Below are 7965 nucleotides of genomic sequence, written 5' to 3'. Positions count from 1 at the left end.
CTGCCTTGTGCTCTAGTTTTCTGCTGCTGCCATAATACAATATCACAAGGTGGACCAGCAGATGACATAATGGTTACGTCACTGGACTCCCATGTAATTGACTGCAGTTCAATGCTCAGACCCGGGGGGCTTAAAACTCACACCGGGCATGTGTGCATGTGTGCCCAAAATCCCCAGAGGAGAAGAAGGGATTGTGGCTAGGGGTGATTTTTCACTTTCTGTCTCTCTGTCTCTCCAGCAAGTACATGAGCTCTTAAAAGAAAAGTACAAATGTAAAGGCATAAAGCAGCACACACTTACTAGCTTACAGACCTATAGGTCAGGAATCTGGCATGACTTAACTGAATTCTCAGCTCAGGTTTTCTCAAGGCCAAAGTTAAGGTATAAAGCCATGCCAGGCTGTTATCTGGAAGTTCTGGGGAAGAATTCATTTCATAGCTCAATCAAGTTGTTGCCCAAACACACTTCCTTGCAATCATAGGATCAAGGTCCTCGCCCCCTCAGTGACTGTCAGCTGGGGGCCTGTGTCAGCTCTGAGAGGTCACTGCAACTTCCCCTCCATCTCCAAGTCAGCGGTGGTGAGTCAAATATCCCTTGTGCTTCACATCTGTCTCATTTCTTCTGATGCTTTTAAGGGCTCACATAATTAGATCTGGCTCACCCAGATAATCTCCCTATTTTATGGTCAGCTATGCCATGTAGCATACAATCACGGCCATGCTATCTCGTCGTCACATGACAGATAGGGCAGGAGGGTGAGAGATCTTGCCTACCATCCTGTGATTCAGCTCTAGTAACGTTTAGTCACTGTCTACATGCTTCACACTTCAAAGTCTCAGGAGAGAAAATCCGATTGGCCAGTTTGGGTGAGGTGCCACCAATCAGCTATGACCAGAGAACAGGTTCATATAGAGGAACTATTCTGCATGAAGGGAAAATTACTGGAAAATGGGCAAAGGTCACAAGAGGAATTCTTCCTAAAGAAGAATATAGATAAGGTGAAAACAGGGCAGCAACCCTGTTGCTGACCCATAAGCCAGCCAAATAAGGCATAGAGGCCTAAGAGGAGCGTGGGCATGGGTTAAGTGCTCATATTTTGCTTGTGTACTTTCTAGTTGGCTTTCAAATCTGTGACTCTGACAATATTTCAAAATAGAACTGTGACTTGGTCAGTTAACAAGTGCTTTTCTGAGAGTTGTATGCTTTTCCTCTGAGAAGGATTAACAAGAGTATCCTCACAGTTGGGGCCAATAGAAAGCAGTCCAAAGCCAAGTAGGAAACTTCTGGAGTTATTAGAGTGTTTTCATATCCTTTTTACCACTCCCAAGAAAACAAAAATTTAGGGGCTGGCTATTATCCTTCTGATTTTAAAGCCCTGAGAAATGAAGCCCCCAGCTTCTCTTTGAAGTGATTCAACAAGGCGCTTGGGGAAAAGCCCATAGCCATTATTCGATAGATATTTTTTGCTTTGTTTTGTTTTGGTTTGATTATAGGTAGGGCACATGCGCCACGCACTTGCCAGAGAAAGACCAAGACAGAGACAGAGACAGAGAGAGCAAGTGAGAAATCATCCTCCAGAGAAGATGGCCATGCAACAATACCTTCTCCTTCAGTTTTAGGTATGCACGCACACTGTGGCCAGCTTAATTTCCAAGTCACCAGGTCTCCAACTGTGGAGTCGGCTATGTGAGATTCAGTGCCTTAACCTTAACCTCCACACCACCTGCTGGCTTCATCCCACTTTTGTATTTTAGCACTTCCTACTTTTCAAAGTGTGTGTGTATATATATATATATATATATAATATGTTTTTGTGCATAAAAGTGAATAACTATTACCTAGGCATTGTTTTCTGTATCTTATTGCCCAGCAACTCACCTCTTTACTCCTATCAGAAATTGAAGGTCGGTATCCACCCTGCTGCTCAATTCCTGGAGTCTATGGCAGCCAGCACTCAAACCTTGCTCTGACAGCTGGAAGACTGATAGGACTGGATGTTTGTGTTCCTCCAAAATTTATGTCTTGAAATCCTAACCCCCAATATGACAGTACCAAATTGTGGGAAGTGGTCTGGTCATAAAGGTGAAGCCCACATGAATGGGATTATTGCCCTTATAAGAAGAAATGCGAGTGAGATGATTTCTCTCATCTACCTTGTGAGGATACCAGGAGAAGTCAGTCAGTCATCTGCAAACCAGAAAAAGGGTTCTCACCAGATACTGGATCTTCTGGCACCTTGACCTTGACCTGGGACTTCCCAGCCCCCAGAACTGTGAGGAATAAATGTAGTTTAAGCCACCCAGTCTATGGTAATTTGTTAGAGCAACCTTAACAAAGACAAGGACTTTGGGTGAGCTACTTAACTTCTCTGTAAATAACAGTCGCAATAAATGATTAATACACATATCCGTTTCTGGCGCATAGGAAGTATTCAATAAACGTTTGTTATTTATTAAACAAACATGAGTTCTCACTGTGTGCCAGGCTTTCTGCTGAGAGTACAGTAATAAAAATAGACACAGACACGGTCATTGCCTTCATAGTATCAGAGTCATTCAAATAAACTTTTATAGAAAATAGATGCCCACATAGATTTAACTTTAAAGTTTTTCTGGAACAAACAAATTTTTCTTTTTAGTTTTATGGCCAAACAATATATGACTGAAAATAAATATTTTGGCTAGATAGTCATCAAGTCTTCCAATTTATAATTTCAAGTATTATATCCATCAATGTTATGAGTAGTCCAAATTAGTTATCAAATCTAAATTAACTTCTTTTTTTTTTTTTTTTGAGAGGTTTTTGCTATAGGGCTTGTGTGCTCATCAGACAGACAGAGACATAGAGACAGAAAGTGAGAAATCACCCTCCAGGGAGAATGGCCATGCCACAATTCCTTCTCCTCCATTCTCCTCTCAGGATCTTGGGCACACATGCACACATGGCCGGCATGAGGTTAAGCCATCAGGTCCGGGACTCGAACCACGGTCGACTACATGGGAGTCCAGCGACATAGCCATTATGCTAACTGCTGGTCCCCTCAATTAACTTGTTCAAAAATGATAAATTTTGAACTTCTGAAGTCCACTTTTCTTAAATTCTGTCATTTTCTCCACTATAATAAAAATGTAAAACATAAGAGAAAATTTGTAATTGTAACAAATTAGTATTTCTTAAACTTTCCTATAAAAGCTCTCCAGGAAACGAATAGGATCTTCTCATTCAGTTGGGACAATGTAGTATTTTCAGTAGGGTGACCAATCGTTTTGTAGCTGTCATGTTTATAGTAGTGTTCATGAACAGGCAACCGATTGTCTGTGGGTCCACCTAGAAGGATCTGATCCGTTTTTAGTGACTTGGATGAAATCATCCTCATCCGCATCACAAGAATCGCAGTTGAACTGTTGGAGAACTGTTTCTGACTGGCTTTCAGCCTGATTGGCATCTTTTTGCTTATTGAAGCTTCTAAGTGCAAAAAGACCATGATGTATTGCTGCATGCGGATACCCCGTATCTTTGGTACTGGCCCGAATTAAAAACACTCTGAGGCTCTAGTCCTCTAAATTAGTAGCTGTTATTTGTACATTTTTGTGGCTTACTCTTTGAATCTTCATGTGTGCCTAGAGTTTGCTATTAAGGATCAGCCTCAAACTGCCTTGGTTGCATATAATTAGTCTTGACTGCAGTGTTCCACAGCCACTGCTTGCTATGTCATTCAGTCACAAAGTCCCTGTGCCCCTTTCAATCCAAGATTGTGTTGTTCTGTAGAATATAAAAAGCTTGCAGTTGATCTTCCACACATTATATTCTGCTTCCTCCCCTTTTACAATATCAATTTTCTCTAGTAAGAATTTTTGTGGTGGTTGAGAAGAAAAAGCAGCAGCATTAAATTAAAGATGTGTTTTTAATAGAGTCTGCTCTTGAACTTGGAGAGTTGATAGGAAATTTTAGAATGGATTTGAATGGTTTTTCCCTTGGCATATGAATCATTTTCAAGCTGAGGGTGTATAAATGTTTGAGTATCTCCAAAAGCGCATGATCAGCCCACAAGCCAGGAGTACGTCTCAACCCCCAAATCACAAGGCCTTCCAAACAAGTTTATTATCAATTTAGTCAACACACATAACTGACCTAAAAACTTCAGTAGAAGGATAAAATTTAAAACCACCTGGAGGGACCAGCTGTCAGTGTAATGGCTATGTTGCTGGACTCCCATGTAGTCAACCGCAGTTCGAGTCCCAGACCCGGTGGCTTAAACTCACGCCAGGTGCGTGTGCGTGCATGCCCAAGATCCCAAGAGGAGAATGGAGGAGAAGGGACTGTGGCGTGGCCATCCCCCCTGGGGGGTGATTTCTCACTTTCTGTCTCTCTGTCTTTCTCTGTCTGTCTGGTGAGCGCACGTGCCCTATAGCAAAATAAAACCTCTCCAAACAAAATAAATAAATAAAATAAAACCACCTGGAAAACCATCTCTATAGAAAGTGATTTTCTCAGGATAGTAACCAGATGTAACCTAACCTGCTTCCATCATAATTGGCAGAAGTTCAATAAACTGGAACCCTGTGCTCCTCCCCACTGCATGTTTCCACTAATACAAACTCCGTAGGAGAAGAACTTTGGTATTGTTTTCTCTAAGAAGAGAAAAAACTCAACTTAGTTATGAGACCAACCATCACCAATAAAAGCTGCACTAACTTGTTCAGAATATTAGTAACAGATGATGCTGGTGTGAATAAGTCACATTTTATTCTAGAGTCCTTATAAATAAAATCTCTCAGTGTTTATATTGTTTGCTAGAGAGCTACTTAACCAGTGGCAGAATGAGGACTTGTGCGAGGTGTATATTACACATAGCATTTTATTACTATGAAAACAAGTGCAGCCTCGTTAGGAGAAAACCACCTTGACTCTAAATTAGACACACCTTAATGACAAGACTTGCCACCATTTACAAATGTAAAACATTTCATTTTAAAGTGTTGATACTGTAATACATAATTAACTGTTATAATGCACATAGTATAGGGCCAGCCTCATGGCCTGATGATTAAAGGAGCCAGATCCCACATGGCTAACCATGGTTCGAATCTCAGTCCTGATGGCTTGAAAAACATGCTAGGCATGTGTGCTTGCATACCCCTAATCCAACAGGGTGGAAAGATGGAGAAGAGATTGCTGCATGACCACACCCCATTGGGGGGTGATTTCATTTCTCTCTCTCTCTTTCTCTCTCTCTCTCTGTCTTTCTCTGGCAAGTGCATAGGCCCTCTGGCAGTTTAAAGAAATGAAATGTTCTACAGCTGCCAAGATTACTACTTTTTTTTTTTGAAACTATGAGTTATACTGTAGTTAAGACATAAGTATTCATCCTTGAAAAAGCCCACATTCTATCACAGTGATATATGGTCAGTCAGACCTAACAGCCCCAATTATTAAACATTTGGATAAAATCATAACCAGTTTAATCACAAAAGCGCCCTGGACACATTTATTTATCAATTCCAGTGCCTCTGTAGTTGTCCAACAAGTCATTAACATACAGAAGCATGCATCAAGACAGGCAAGAAATAACACCCATCCCTTCTGCATATTAGCAACTTGTCATTCCTGAGCAACAGTGCTCCTACCACTCGGGTCTGTGCAGTCACTTTTCACATTCATCCTGAGTGAAAGATGAAATGACTTAAACAAATACAACATATTATAAATAATTCCTTACCCAAAAAAGTCACAAATGAAACCCAACCGTTTTACAGAATTTACTGCAAAACGTCATCAAAACTGCCTTCACTTAAGCTCTCTCCCCACCATCTGACTACCACCTGGATATCCTTGAGTCTAGTGATGGCTCTCTTAAAAGAACAGCACACAGATTCATGTCTTCACCAGGTCCACTTCACTAGCTTCCTGAAGAGTGTCAGTGACTGCACTCTGTAACCTCAAATTGGTCCCGAAGTCCTGGGCGACTTCCCTCCCAACTTCTGGAAAGGCAGCTTCATTTTCTGATAAGGACCCATCTCTCCAAGAGCCACAGCTGGTGTCGTTACCCTGCCAGTAGAGGGGTGCATTTTCTGGCAGCTTTAGAGGCCAGTAGTTTAAGGAGTGAGTGAGTGCTGTACTGCCTCACCAGGAGGTTTACTGGCAGTCTGCTTCATTAAGACCATTTTCTTTTATCCAGCCAAAGTCTTAGGACAGGTACTTGTCTGGACCACAGTGACATTTCTACTGCCCAATGAAGAGCTGAAGTCACCAAGCAAAGAAAAGATGCTCTTACACAAAGCCACCAATCTGCTCTGCTCTGGACACTTTTTATTTAAATCCTTTAAAATGTCCTTACCCTTCAGTTTAACTATTTCATGTCTGAAAATTTATCCTAAAGAAATTACCATGAGGTTGGGACAACCAGGTGGCATAGTGGTTAAGATGGCTGGATCTCATGTGGATGACTTTGGTTCAAGCCCGAGACCCAGCAAAGTTCAGGACCCTGTGGCTCGAAATGCATTCCAGGAGCATGTGTGTTCCTAAAGTCTGAGAGGAGAATGGAGAATGGATTACTACCTTGTCATCTGCTCTGCAGGCTGTTTTTTATCACTTTATTTGTCTCTCCCTCTCTCTTTCTCTCTCTCTCCCACAAGGACAGACACTCTATAGTAAAATAAGAAATAACCACGAAGGCCAGCGGCAGCCTAGTGGTAAAGGGAGCCTGATCCCACGTGTGGACCACAGTTCAAATCTAAGCCCCAAAGGCTTGAAAATAGCTGAGCACACATGTAAGCATGGCCAAAACTCTGAGAGGATGGAGAAATGGAAGAGAAGGGGCTGCAACATGACCCAGACCTTTAGGGGTTCTCTCTCTCTCTGGAGAGTGTACAGACCCCCCCGGTAATTGAGAGAAGAAGAGAGGAAGAAAGAATTGTGAGTGTGTGCAATGTTTTGGCTGTGTCTAATGCTGAAAAGTTGAGAGCAACCTAAATGTCCCAAAGAAAATTAGTCAAGTTATGGCACATCCCATATGGTGGTATGTCATGCAACCATTAAGAAGTAGTTGAAATTCTTTTTACTGCCATGAGATGAGGTTTAGCATCCTGGGTGTGAATACCTTTTGCTAACAGCATATACTAATACATAGGAAGCAAGAGTGGAAGTATTTAAACCAAGGCGTTAGTTATCTTTGAAACATACAAGTTGGAAATCAATAGAAACCAACTCTAGCAAACTTGATGAGAAGAAAATTTACTGGAATAAGCTGGAGCTGGATTAGTAACTCAGAGAAAGCACGGAAAAGCAGGCTTTGGTAGCAAAGAAAACAAGTCATCTGGCATCCAGGTAATTGAAATAAGAGGACAGTCTCTGTTAAACTAAGCCATTAGAAAATTCAACTCAATCTGTATGTGCCCTTCTGCTTTCAGCCCACTCAGAGTCAGAGCTCCGAGAGTCTGCATTGGCCCATTCCAGATTGCTGTACCTGGCTACTGCAGTAATACTGCATGCAGTAGAAGCGTCGCAGTGCCCCAGAGGAAGGAGCAGGGGAAGTTGGAATCAATAGATGTTCATAATAATGGGATTTTAGGTACAGTACTTCCATTTCTTCATTTATTCATCTATTTTTAATTCTTCTGTAATGGACAGATATGGTACTGTAACGAGGACTTTGTTTTGTAATTTCAAATACCTCGAGATGCAAGTAAATTGTCGAGTTTCCTGAATGAACTACTTCACAGCCCATTTTCCTCTTTCATATCCCATTAATGCATCTTCTGCATCAAAACCCATCTCCATAGCGCCACAGCCAACCCACATACTTGTTTATTCACATGAGCTGTTTTGATGTAATTATGTATTAATAGAACAATGATACGATGAGCACATAATACTCCAGATGGACACATGGCACTCCATTTCAATCATATGATGACAAGTAGCTTCTTGAATTCGTTACCTCATGTTAGAGTTGAATTTTGCAAA

At 41.5% G+C, this 7965-nt stretch overlaps 1 pseudogene; it reads right to left on the bottom strand.

Annotated features, from left to right (window-relative positions):
* Positions 1–3293: 3293 nt before the first annotated feature.
* Positions 3294–7726, bottom strand: LOC102486361 (ran-binding protein 3-like pseudogene; annotated as a pseudogene).
* Between the last annotated feature and the right edge of the window lie 239 nt (positions 7727–7965).

This window comes from Tupaia chinensis, unplaced genomic scaffold, assembly GCF_000334495.1.
Source record: "Tupaia chinensis unplaced genomic scaffold, TupChi_1.0 Scaffold000527_1, whole genome shotgun sequence".
In the NCBI taxonomy this organism is placed as follows: domain Eukaryota; kingdom Metazoa; phylum Chordata; class Mammalia; order Scandentia; family Tupaiidae; genus Tupaia; species Tupaia belangeri.
The sequence above is the reverse complement of the archived record's forward strand: the minus strand, read 5'-3'. Positions and strand labels throughout refer to the sequence as shown.